General features: G+C 47.0%; 1 long non-coding RNA gene across 1 annotated transcript; it reads left to right on the top strand.

The window, feature by feature from the left end:
* The first annotated feature begins 639 nt into the window (after positions 1 to 639).
* On the top strand, positions 640 to 13,207 carry LOC138579659 (uncharacterized). Its single transcript, XR_011304119.1, has 4 exons — positions 640 to 805; positions 7,417 to 7,503; positions 7,774 to 7,861; positions 11,682 to 13,207. It is a non-coding gene; the product is annotated as an uncharacterized lncRNA (long non-coding RNA).
* The last annotated feature ends 651 nt before the right edge of the window (positions 13,208 to 13,858 follow it).

The raw sequence follows: 13,858 nt of genomic DNA, 5'->3' as shown, positions 1-13,858 counted from the left end.
TATTGCATTCCACTGTAAAGTGCAAACTGCTAATTTATGTGGGCGGGGCGTGTGGGCAGAGCTGTGTACAAAGGGCGCAGTCTTGTGTGGCTCTGGGCGGGGCATACATCTCAGAGTTTTTGATTTTCAAATGTAGGCAGGTATGCAGCGATGTGTGTTGTAATATAAATCTAGTCTCGTCCTGTCCTGCTGGCCAAGGATAAATCCTGCTAGAATGTTGGTGAGTGTTATGATTGGCAACTCAGAAGAATGTTGGGTCAGTGCTGTGAGTGAGTGTTCTATGTGTGTCAGTTGGGGGCCTGAGCTGGTGATGTGAGGATGGGCGGTGGGCAGTGCTTAAAGTGGGCCGGGGCCTGCCGGGGCTGGGCCCCGTCAGTCTCCAAAAAGTGAGACTGAGCCGGGGCCCTGCCGGGGCCCCCCAATCCCACCAAGCCACGGCGGGTGCATCTCCCGCCACAGACGCGACGGGATATGAGCCTGCCAGCCGCCCATCAAGAGGTCAGGCACAGCAGAGTCAGGCAACAGGCAAAGCTGTGACTGACAGACTTGTTAGCCAGTCACAGCTTGAGCGAGCGACTTCTGCCAGTCACAGCTGCCTGCTGCCGGAAGAGCATTACCTTGGAAACTAACTTCCTCTGGCAACCCCTCGCGAGGGTTACCAGAGGAAGTTAGAGAGTCCCAGCCTGGGCAACCCAAATAAAAGGGTTCGCCATGGTCGCATTTCTTACCTTTGACACTGGATTCTGCGACAACCGGTGACCACCACCACCATCCGACGAGAAGAAGGAGAAGCTACAAAATCACTGTGAGTGACTGCTGCCACTGGCTGTTCCTTGTTGCAGTTTCAACTGGTCGAGGTTCGCACTTCAGTGTGTTCACCTCGGCCAGCTGAAAGTGCAACAAACACTTCTGTTGCTTTCATGCTCTGTATTTTTCCTTTGTTCCCTTTACTTTTCTGTCTGTTCGCGCGCATTTGCTTTCATTTATTTTCCCTGATCTAAACGTTCTGCGGTTTGTTGGCATGCTTTTGCTTTCATTTATTTTTCTTGTTCATAACTTTCTGCTGTTTGTTCCCTCGCATTGAGCAATGTGAGGGAACAAACAGCAGAAAGTTTGGAACGGAGAAAATAAATTAAAGAAAGTGCATGCGAGCCTCGCACGCATTTGCTTTCATTTTATTTTCCCATTGCACCACTTGTTTCGCCGAAGACAGGAGTATGTATCCTCATGGTGGCTCTGTGAACCAGCCTAGTGCGCCCTGATATTCAGTTGTCTTTGGTCCTCTGGACCATCTTGGTTGCGTGGAGCAACATGGGCAGGGCAGTTTCTAGGCAAATCGGTGCCCAGGGCAAACAACGAAAATGTGCACCCCCACCCATTTCCCTGATTCATGGAATTTGTTGTGTGTAAAACGGGGTTGCCTGCAGTATGGCGCACAAATCCCTGTTTTACACACAAATAATTCCATGAATCAGGGCCCATGAGTTTGCAGCACGCTTCTATGACGCAAATTTTGACTCAGCGCAAGCACTAATGCTCAAAATCAGTGTGCACAGACGCAGCACAGCAGATAGGCTGCAGTGCAGATGACCAAAGGTGAGGTACCCATGTACTGGGTAATATTTATACCTGGGTGGAGGGGGTGAGTGCTGTTAACAAACAAATGCAATAAGGGATTGATGTGACGGCTAACTGCGTCATGGAATTAAGGGAGGTGGAGGCAATGGGTCATTATATGAATGTATATATTGGCAAGGAACAGAGTAGGGGCTCTTCCCCAGACCAGTTTTACCATGTCACCTTTAGGGCATGCCCACCAATTAGGCCACGCCCATCATGTCTTAGGCCACGACCTCAAATGAGGCCCCCCGCCCCTCAGTTTCTTAGCCCACTTAAAGCACTGGCGGTGGGTGTCTGTGTGACTACGTGTCTTGTACATAACCACAATTAATTGAATCTGCACATGTATAATAAAGCCTTCCTGGACTTACCTTTTAGGCTCCAGAGTTTGTCTGTGTACTAACCAGAAAGCCCCAACCACAACAACGTGCTTCTTGGGAATTGTAGTTCTGATTAACGACACAGACCCTCGGACCTGGGTGACTTTGAACGTTTATGTCCCTTGGTCCCAGCCGCGGGTTCTGCCGAGGGATGTGTAGCTCCCCCTTTCTGTCCCCAGCTGATCGTGTTTAAATGCTGACCTGGCGACTTTCTTCAACTGATTGAACAGTGTTTATTTCGCAATGAAAATATAACTTCAGGTTCTTTGTAACTGCAGAGGTGCAAGACCGGTGCTACCAAGAATGCAAGGGTCCCTCTCGCTGCATGCCTGTGGCACTTTATAGCAGCAGTAGAGGCGCTGGGTTGTAGTTCATATCTTCTGATCGGAGCGTTTTTCGGTATTTGCATATTTATTGGCATGGTCATCTAAAATCTTGGCACTCAGGAAGTGCTGCGGCTCATACGGGCCTCGGCCACTGGTGGTCAGTGCTAAACTTACACTAGGGATGTACACGCAGTTATCTGTCTGCCTCTGGCTCCTATACCTACAATAAGAAAATGCAAGCCCGTCTGAGTGTTGATTTGATATATTATTGTATGGTCTCAATTTTTTCAGATGCTTGTAGGATTCTTGTTATTATCATCTATTCATTTGTTGTTATATTTGGTTTATTTGAAAATAAAAACTTTGAATCCTGAGTGTGGCTGTTATAAACGAGAGTGCTCCCAGCACTTATCTGAAGGAAGCAGGCACATCAAGACGCATCCATTGTATACACTTTGAGGGATTGCGATGATCAAACATCCACGCAGGTATTGTAAGGCGTTACATTATCTTATGTGAGCTGGATACCCAGATACCGTGGGCATTTGAATCACGACACCATCCGCCCCCCCCCACCTTTAACATGGCCTTTTCCTAAGAGCAAACGCCCACACGACACCAGTGTGCGGAAAGTGACGACGGGTCCCCCCTTCCCCCAACAGCTTCTTTGACGCACGGCCACCCCATCATTTTTGAACTTGTCAAGTCACTTCTCGAGACTGTAAAAGAAAAGGGCGGCCTGCCCCTCAGCCCCTCCCCGCCCTCAGTCCGTTGCTTGCCTGGCCCTTCCTGTTGTTGATGTGTTGGGCAGGGGACACCTGCAGAGCCAAGGAGCATCCATTGTAATGCGTGCAGCTGGAGATCAGGTGTGATTGGGTGCTGATCAACAGTTCTCCATGACAAAGGCCCGGGGTGCTGGACTCTGCCAGCTCTAATCCCGGCCCCTTTCACCCACTGGCCCCAGTGTCTGCACAGCACAAAGGCCTCCAAGTGCAATGTTTGCCCCTCCTACGGGAATGAAAGCACCCTGGAGCATCCTTGATTGCTCTCAGTTACTGGGGGTGTGGCTGTAATGACGTGTGTTATTCCTGTTTAGAACCGGACCATGTTCACCGAGGGGAGGGCATTGTTCTGCTTAAAAATAAAAAAAATAAACACCTCAAGACATGGGCTAGGATGGCGGGGTGAAATGAGCCCTTCTATGAACGACGCAGCTGCAGACCCCTTTGTCAGCCGGGTATCCGCTCGCGTTCCCGTTGCTTACCTTGCTTCTGGCGCTCCAATGTGAGTATATTTACAAACTTTAGAATGGGGAGACAATCCTCTACCCGAGTTCACACACATTGATCAAAGTGGCAATGACGGTATTTGAACTATTAGAACAAAATGCACCCGTTGTTAATTATTTGGCAATTCGCTTCTTTATCTACAAGCATTCCTGTATAAAGTGAGGAGGCCACAATATTGCCCGGTCCCGATATGCCTTGGAATGGGTTTAGGACTGGGATTAACCATGAGCAATGGGTTCACCGATTACGCAGAGATTAAATTCGACACCAAAGCAATCAGAGGTGACCCCATTCACCTGCTTCTCTTGTCATTTCTTCCAGTGCAAAAATCATTTTGCAATTTGTTTGGACAGGTTCAAAATAAAAGTGTTTCTGGCGCGTGGGTCGCCGATTCATCACTGCGGCCATTTTAAGTGCTCGCAACAGACACAACGTACCGGCTGCCTTGTACTCGCGGCTTGGGTTGTGTGCGTGAATCTATGGGTATTAGGCTGTGGCGGGAGGGTGGGGGGGAGGTTGCCGGGGGTGGGCGGCGCCTACTGCAGTTGATTTACTGGCAGCACTGCACTTTATCACATAACCAGCGGAGTTTCCGGGCGGGGCCGATGTATAGGACATGACAAAATGGGTGGCACCTCAAAGAAAAGGAGCCTACAGTCTTAATCCTACTTTGGGAGCTGTGCAGTTAGAGCAGCATCTGTGGAGTTCGCAGGGGGGAGGGGGCTCATTTAACGAATATTTTGACTCAACTGTGCATTTTGAAAGCTCACTGAGGCCATGGCAGTATTCACATCCCTTTCAATTTACCCGCATTTGGCAGGTGACACGTGACACCCACCCTGGATTCAGTGCACTCGCACAGCACGGCCCATACACACCCATAGACGTCAATCGGCTCTTTCATGGCAAAAAAACTGATTTCACCTTCCATGGCGACTCAACAGACTGTGTTGACAGTTGACCCCTTGTAAACCACCAATAAATAAAGAGTAGTTTGAGGGGTCCACTACCAGCTACACAATGGCCACAGAACAGGCGCACCCTGCCACTGACAAAGCGTGCCGACCACAGCCAGCCAACAAAGACGCCGGCGCCTCAGTTCAGCCAAGTGTGGCGTTGGCACTGTTTCAAGTAGTTATTTTATTTTGCAGTCTTTCCTGGCAGTTACGATTTTTGACACTCATGCCGGTGTTTAATTACTCCACGTTTGCAAGATTTTGGTGTCACGATGTTGTGAACTTCTTGCTCTACTTTGCCACAGCTGAGTTAAAGTCACAGGGTCAGTGCTGTGATGGGCCTCAGGTAACAGTGAAATAGATTTCCAGGTTTCGCAGCAAGTTTCCTCATCAGGGCATTCACATTAATGTAGCATCAACAGAAATTAGCATATCAAGGTGCCCTCTGAAAAAAATGGGGGGATTCTGTCCAACCACGTAAACCCTCGACTTGAGCCCTGGCGCTGCCCCAAGAAACCAGAGGCGTAGGCAAGGGCGAGACTTGTAATTGCCTTGAGAATGTATATTTTGCTTCGAATCGTCAAGGTCTTTGGCTTTGGCAGTGGGTCCAATGCTTTCTGTTCCTCCCCTGTGTATCTGTTGCCTGGCGGGGGTCTAGGCGTGAGGCTGTGGAGGTGTCCAGTTGTGTTGCTTTTCTTTCTCTCTTTTCCTTGACTAGGAAAGAGCAGCCATAATGGGCTGCATGGTGTGAGCCAATGCAGTGTACACATTTCATTGGGTCCTTCTTACAGTCTTGCAGAAAATGCTTCTCCTATCCCACTAGCATTTGATACGTTGATACGCTCTGGGAGGCTGTCACAGCCGCCACATTAGCTTCTATAAGAATTTTCTAACGGAAAATGACATTCCCTGGAGGTGTGGCTTTCTGCACAACACCGGCAATGGGAGCTTTTTTCAAATCCACAAAGAGCACTAAAACAGGATTAAAAACCATGTACAAAAGTTGTACGCATGCTTTTAGACTGAAGTTTCATATTTTTGGTAAGTGGAGCAGTGGTACGCAACAAAAGGAAGGTTTCCCCAACTCTGCGCCTGACAAAAACATGCATTTACGCCAGCAAACGGTTTTCTTGCTGCATGTGCTGCATGAATACATTGCATTCCTTGCAATTGTTAAAAGCTAGTAGCTTCCATAATGATCTGTGTTAAATACAATGCATATCTGGTGGGGGGGGGGGTTGGCATTTAAAAAACCTATTAGTATAAGATCATGTGATAGTGTCACATAGACTCGGGTTAGGTGTCTTATTTACGTATGCTCTTGCACCCGCTACTGAAAAAATGTAAAAGCACTGAGGGGACAAAAGTGCACATGCTGCGGGTTATCCCCATGCAATCAGCAGCTAAACTAGCCCACACTAGGGGGCGCTAGAGGGACAGCTGGCATAGTGGGCTACCGCTCCGGACCACTCTTTACTTTCACTTTCCACCTCCCCTTCTCAGGGGCGAGGCCGGAAACGGAAAGAGCGGTCTCCCCCATGCCAGCTGAAACTAGCTTTCAGCCTGAGGGAGGACGGCTTAGGGCAGAGGTCTTCAATCTTTGGGGGCCGCCCCCATTGGTGGGCGCGTCCACATGCCTTTGAAGGCGCGTGATGCCTTATTGTAAAACGAGTAATGAGTTTTCTTTTTTTTTTTCATTTTTTTTTTTCTTGCTGCACTGAACTGAGGATGTGCAATGGGGAGCCACTGTCTCCCTTGCACATGCTCAGCCAGTGCGATGTGGTGGGGCGTGGCCATGAAACAGGAAATAAACGCACCCTGGACGCGCGCTTTCCTGCATTTGGATCGCACGTCCAAGCTGCGTTGTGGTGTCCTGTGTTCCCTGCTGCTTCTGCCCATTCTGCCCGTGAGAGGTAAGTGAATACTCACCCCTTTGCGGCCCCCCTGCACCCCTCTCCCTCTGCGGCAGCCACATTAGGGGGCATGGAGGAGAGGAGGCGAGCAGGGGACCGAAACTGCTTTGTCGGTGTTGTGTTTATAACGCGGCTCCCCTGTGGCAGATTGCTGGGCTCCAGAAATCTGCCAGGGGGAGCCACGTTATGAATACAGCACCGGTCCCCCCTGTTCCCCTCTCCCTCTGCGGCACCCATTAGGGGGCATGGAGGAGAGGAGGCGAGCGGGTGACTGAAACTGCTTTGACGGAGTTGTGTTTATAACCCGGCTCCCTTGTGGCAGATTGCTGGGCTCCAGCAATCTGCCATGGGGGGCCACGTTATGAATACAGCACCAGTCCCCCCTGGGCCCCTCTCCCTCTGCGGCACCCAGATTAGGGGGGTGAGTTGAATTGTAGGTTTTGGTTTTGGCGGGTGAGCGTCTATTGAAACAAATGGGCGTGCAGGAGGCTTGGCGGGTGAGGTTGCTGTTTACAATGCTGCTTGCAGATGTCAGTACATCAATTTAGAAAAAGAAAAGCGTTGCTGGGGCTAGTCAGGGGCGGGCACCAGTGCCCATTCTGGAGACTGCGGGGGCTTGTCCCTGGCTAGACCCGGCCCACTTAAGGCACTGGCCTATACCAATGTACCGTAACACAGATGGTTTCCTGAGCTCAGGCATGTGGGCACCATTGCTTCTGATTTTATTTGCAGGTTTGCAAAAATAATTCACGCTTTAAGGCAAACTAGTGAATGCAAGTTTAAGCAGCACTTTCGAGTTGGGAAATTATTTATTTTTTGTTAAATGTAAGATGCCCACTTGGGGAACAATAGTGTGCTCAGCATGTTAAAAGCCTGTCTTTAACAGTGATGCCTCCCCACCTCTGCTTTAACACCTTCCGTCCTCCCCCCAGACCTGCAGCACTTGCGCCAGAAGACCTTCGCCTTCCTGTACTTTGACAGATCTTTCCTGCCCGTCATCCGATCTTCGTATTTCCCTGGTAGGTGCCAGTGCTGTTCGAGAGTAGGTAGGAAGTGCGTCTGGGGGACAGGGGTGTCAGTGCCATGAGGGTCAGGGATTTCAACCCTATCTATTTCTGGGGCTGTGCCTATCTCTGATGCATTTTACCCAACAGCTGGGTTTGCTCCTGCTCATCTAATCCTAATTTGAAGTCTCAGATAGACCCACATATACTTGACTAACTGTTCTGCTTTCATTGCAACAGCATTGCTCCATGTAACCTTGACTAACTGTTCGGTTTTCATTGCAGCAGCATTGCTCCAAGTGTCAGTCTATCAACCAAACCACCTGTGTTCCAGCAAGAAAAACCCAGTGAAGCCCTTGCCCCAGTCATGCAGGTAAGGATTTGTTTTCCCTGTGTGCCATTGGATGAGTACATATGCTGATGTTTTATATAAACCCTGTGCAAGGTTGCGCCTGCAACCTAGTTCGGGACCACACTTCAAAAATAAATTAGAGCTAGACCTGCATGATCTGAATAGGAAGTCTTCTGAGACTTGTACCAATATATTTTAATCCAACCAGTGTTTCTGACCGATTTTTGCGTGGGGCTTCCCTCCCCCACTCCCAAGCTTTTCAGACCGTTTTTTTGTAATTTTAGTTTTTTTTAAATCTCTCCTTTTTTCCCCACCCCATATTTCTGACCTGTTTTTGCATGGGGTGTTTCCCACCAACCCCAACCTTTTCACATGGCTCAGTTTAACTTTTTGCATGTGGTGTTTGGCATTTTTAGGTTTTTTTTGGGGTGCATTTTTAATTTTTTTAAACCGTTTGCAATGTTTCGACAGGTTCAGGGTGCTTTTCTCGATGGATCGTTTTCTAGTGCCCAAAGATGGTAGGGATCTGAAACGTTAAGCAGAAGGAGAGGTGGGAACAGACAAAAGAAATGCAAAAACACTGAAATATGATGACTCTTATTTGGACTTTGGGTTCACATGGATCACAGTTGCTGGGGAAGTGAAGCAGTGTGTGATTTGTGGCACTACATTAGCAATTGACAGCCTGAAGCCAACAAAATTAAGGTGGCATTTGGAAACCAAACATGCCGATTTAGCAAAAAAGACCAGGGATTTCTTTGTACGGCAGTTGCAAAGCATAAAAAAGCAAAAAGAGACTGTTAAAAATGTGGCCTCTGTACCTGCAAATGCTTTGAAAGCATCTTACCACACTGCATACTGTCTTGGCAAAAACAAGAAGCCTTTACAGATGCTGAGAAAGTGATTCTCCCAACCATTCTCCCTGTCAACCGCGTTATGCTTGGTGAAAGTGTAGCAGAGAAATGCAAAAGTATCCCTATGTCAGACACAACAATTTGCCGCTGTATTGCTGACCTGTCCTCTGATATCAGTACAGAATTGATATCGCACTTGAAAGACAGCCAGTTCGCCCTACAGTTGCATGAGTCCACTGACATATCAAAAGAAGCTCACTTAATTGCCTATATGAGGTACTGCCATGGAAAGGAGATGTTGGAGGACTTCTTGATTTGTAAGCCAATTAAGGGCAGAGCAACTGCACCTGAACTCTTTGAAATTTTAAACTACTTCCTAAATTCCAACTGCCTAAAGTGGGAGGCGTGTGTTGGTATTTGCACGGATGGTGCTCCTTCAATGTGTGGTGCTAGAGCTGGGCTAAAAGCAAAAGTATTGGCAGTAGCTCCACTATTGTGTGGACACACTGCATGATACACCGGGAAGCTTTGGCTGTGCGCATTATGGGGCATGAACTCACAAAGGTTTTGACTTCTGTTGTAAAGATTGTACATTTTATTAAGATGCACCCCACAAGAGCCAATATGTTTGCCAGCTTTTGTGCAGAAATGGGAGCTGACCGTGATGCTTTGCTGTTTCACACAGAGGTCAGGTGGCTATCCAGGAGAAAGATTTTAAATTGCATCTATGAACTCAGAAACAAAGTGAGAAACTTTCTCCTGGAGTTAGACCAGACAAAAGCAGAGCCTCTGTGTGATCCACGCTGGTTTATACTGTTGGCTTACCATGGCAACATCTTCGAAAAGCTTAATTTTCTAAACCTCTCCCTGCAAGCCACAGAAACCACATCATTTGCCATGAATGCAAAAATATCGGCATTCAAGAAGAAGCTGGAGCTTTGGAGGAGGAGGGTTGATATTGGCATTGCCGATGCATTCCCATTATTAGAAGATGCTCTTGAGGAGACGGAGTATGATCTTTGATGTGTTTCTGAAGTAATTGGAAACTATTTAAATGCTCTCAGAACCAGTCTTGAAAAGTTCTTTCGTGAGGACAATTGCAACATGAATGACTGGGTGGTTCAGCCTTTCCTAGAAGACGTAGGAGCCCATTTCCCAATACAACTCCAGGAGGAACCAATGGAGCTCCAAAGTGACTGCCTACTAAAGAGCCAATTCAGAAAAATGTCTTTGGGTGCATTTTGCCAACATGTGTCTGCAGAGTTTCCAACTTTATCGAAATGTGCAGTCAATGTACTGTTACCTTTCAGCACCTCATACCTGTGCGAGATTGGGTTCTCTGCACTTGCAGCCCTAAAGACAAACTATCGGTCAAAGCTGGTGGTGGAAGAAAACCTGCGGTTGGCTATTGCAAAAATAGAACCCAATATTGACAGGCTGGCTGGTGAAAGGCAGGCCCACCCTTCACACTACTTCTCCAGTATGCCACTGTCCAACTTGCAAGTGACAGCATTGACAGTACGTTGTTGTACTTGAGAAACAAATTGTTACAGCACTTGCAAAGCAAATGTTACTACAGGACAGCAATATTGGCTGTTTTCGTTTGTGTGAAATAAATATCCAACACTATTTTTAGTTGAGTCCTCTGTATTATAGCAAAATAATCTGAATGCTTTGATCACAAATATTTGTCCTCTAATCTGATTTGAATCATTGCAAGCAATGATTTTGAAACAATGTGGTGTTTGGCATTCACTCCTTCGTTAGGGGCACCATTCTACTCCAGCGCACGATAACCGTTTGCAACCGAGTACAATTTTGGAGTCCATGTGTATAGGGGGGCCTGGGCCGGAGAAATTTTTCTTAGGGGGGGCTCGGGGTCAAAAAGTTTAAAGACCAATGGCTCAGGTCTCTTCTATGGCAGCCGGGACATGGCAAGGATTAATAGGGCAGTGGAGAAATTTATGCAGGTGGGAGGCCTGGGCTTTGTCAGGCATACGATGCAATGTAAGAAGGACCCAATTAATTTCTCTTAAGATAGGGTACACCTATTAGAGAAAGGGAATGATGTGTTGCTACTGGATGTGTTTAGTGCCCTTCGGAAAGCAGGATGCGAGTAGGAGCTAAGGTGGCTATGTGAACTAGAAGTGTGAAGTGTAAGGGGCATTGGGGGTCACTGAATGGCCACCCCCAAAGCGTGGCAGAGTTACTGGGCAATCCTAGCTGAAGAGGAATCACGCTCTGGAGGTAGTCGTGAGCATTACCTGCTGGCTGCAGAAGCCAGGGTGGGAACAACGGGCACTTTCACCTTTACGGACAGTTGGGCCCCTCCACACTGCAGTGGCCAAGGTTTTTCACTCCATACAGGTGTATGGGAGTTGTGAGACTGTTGCTGGTAGAAAGTCTACCAGAGGTGGGCATGACCAGGAAGGACTTAAACAGGAAGTGACAGAGTTCTCCTGGAAAGAATCATAAAACCAAAATGATGGTTCACTGGTTAAGCCCGGGAATGGCAAAGGGCCACCCATAAAATGCGCTTAGGACGAGGTCCACTGACTCTGAATATAGTGACAAATTATTTGAATACATTGTAAGAAATGTGCATTGGGGCCATAGTGGGGGCCTGCCCTGCTAAGCGGCTGATCCAGCCCATGCTAGGGGGTGCCAGAGGTGCAACTCTGGCTGAGTGGGCTGGCCCCCTGTTTACCTTCGGCCTCTGCTCCTCGAAGGGGAGGCCGGAAAAAGAAAGGGCAGTCCCCCCAGGCCAGTTGAAACCAACTTCCAGCCTGGGCAGGACTTTAAATTTCCCTGCCACTCCAGAGAGGGTCTCTTCTTTGACGGCCGGGACACGGCACCCACCCACTCGTTGAATGTAAGATTTATGTCCATGTTATGTATTAATGTTATGTATTAATGGTTTTCTTTAATATTTAGGTGTGCAATGGTTTGTATATGGTGGATTGACGGTTTGTCTTCAATTGTTACAGGTGCAGAGTTACTGGGTGATCCTAGTTGAGGAGGAATCACACTGCGATGTAGCCATGAGTACTACCCGCTGACTGCAGGAGCCAGGGAGGGTACGACGGACAGTTATGTAGAGAAGCAGATGTGCATGTCACCGATAGACCCCACCCCCTCACCTCTGACCTATTGGATGAATAACAAGAAGACACTGTATAAATATATAAAGAAGACACCTGGTATAAATCTAATATTGCATCAAGTGTATGAGAGACGTTATGCACTCAGAAAACCGTACTGAATGTACCCATGAACTGAAGTAGTAGCAATAGATCTACACGTACCGCTGAATATCGAGAAGCTGTAAGGAAAACCTGACAGGTGCAAGGTGACATCATAAAGGGAAGAGAGTATGATTCACTGAAACGATATAAGAATACTTAAAGAATGACAAGATAACTGAAGAAACAAGAGTACGCATATGTACGAGTGAGAAGAAACCATATATACAAAGAAGATAAGTAATCAGATGAGTAGTGAATGCATATATGCAGAAACGAAAGGCAGATGAGCCATATAGAAGCTTGCTGCAATAGAACACATAACATGGGTGAAGCTGCCATGTTGGAAAGATGGACTTGTCTCCGAATAATAGTAAGTGAAAGGCTCGAAGGAAAGAGACTAGGGCTGCAGAGCTGACAGAGGCTGGAAATACAAATTTGTGCATGAACAAAGAATAACTGTTGGCCACAGAACAAGGATGCCACAGCGAGAAGCTACTGAAAGGTACAAGGGGAGTCAACGAGGATAAGCAATGTACACAGGACATATTTCTCTCACATTAAGTAAATGAGCAAACATTTGTGAATGCCAAGTATTGATGAATAAAGATGCAGAAAAGCATATGTGAGACGGAACAACCAAGTCTCCAGAGGCCGAAGAGGACAATGATACCTGATATAATTGAATCAAATAGTACTAAATAAAAAGCAAAATGGACAAAACCATGCTCTTTTCACATGTGGTGTAAGACCAGGATAACAAGACCTATTCATGAGGTGAAGATAACAATGTATCTTAACTCCCTTAATGTTTCATAGAAGAGAGCATCATGCAAGGTCAAGTATAAAGGAGAAGCCTTGGCTACAGACTTGACTGATGAGATATGGTAGACTAATTGGGCAAGGGGGCCGTAGTCTGATATTGTTCTTTGCACCTGGGTTTCGTTTTGCTTACGTGCTGCTAACAAGTCAAATGTCCAAGGTTAGGAGAGAATGCCAACCAATCAGTATTATACATAGTTAGAGGGAAGTTCAAGGCATAACTACTAGTCAAGGGGCAGCCAATAATGTTATTAACACTAACAGAGCCTATAAGTAGATATGTTCCCCTAACCAATCCCTCCACCTGATAGGCTTTATTATTTGCCATGTAGGATGATGTCATAGCTGACACACATCGTGGTATAGAGCCTTTGTGTAGCAAAACTATGTGGACTGAAATTGTTGTTCACCAGGTTTCCCTACTTTATTGAACTAATAATAAAGTAGTATTTGGCCATATTCATTGAGCCTGTTCTTTTGCCATATTATTTGGGTCCTAGATCATTTATTATGGAAATTCCATTCTGCGCACAGAAGCACCTAAAAAGTGCTAATGCACATGTTGGTAGCATTGCAGATGGTTCAGATCCTTGCATTCTTGACGTCTTCCACCATTAGCTGGAAAATTGCAGAGTTTCCTGCGGAGAGTGGTGCAACAACACGTGTAACCCAAGACGGTTGGCAGGTGCCCCTTTGAAGAAATTTCTGTCAAGTACCTGCAGGCACCCTGTGGATGGAAGGTGACGTGGTTGATTGTGGGAAAAAGTCGATACCAAAGGACTCGAGCTGAATAACAGATGTAAGTAGAAACATCGAAAGTGGCAAATAAAAAGGGAGGGGCCATATTGCATGTATATGTAGGGAGGGGGAACAAACTGGATTTATTAGGGAAAAGGAGATACCTCGATACCTTTTCTCAGGAAGGGAGAAGGGGCCGCAGCAATCTCCAGAACAGAGTATTATTTAAGGGATTCCTGCTGCTACAGCCAAAGAAGGGTACGCCACACACTCCAAAATGGAGTAAAATAGAGATGAGATACGTCTATCAGGAGAATAAGACAAGATGATGATAGAAAAAGTGTCACACATGCTTTTTTTTC

This window comes from Ambystoma mexicanum, chromosome 3p (assembly GCF_040938575.1).
Source record: "Ambystoma mexicanum isolate Mex_15411 chromosome 3p, UKY_AmexF1_1, whole genome shotgun sequence".
Classification (NCBI taxonomy): Eukaryota; Metazoa; Chordata; class Amphibia; order Caudata; family Ambystomatidae; genus Ambystoma; species Ambystoma mexicanum.
The sequence above is the reverse complement of the archived record's forward strand: the minus strand, read 5'-3'. Positions and strand labels throughout refer to the sequence as shown.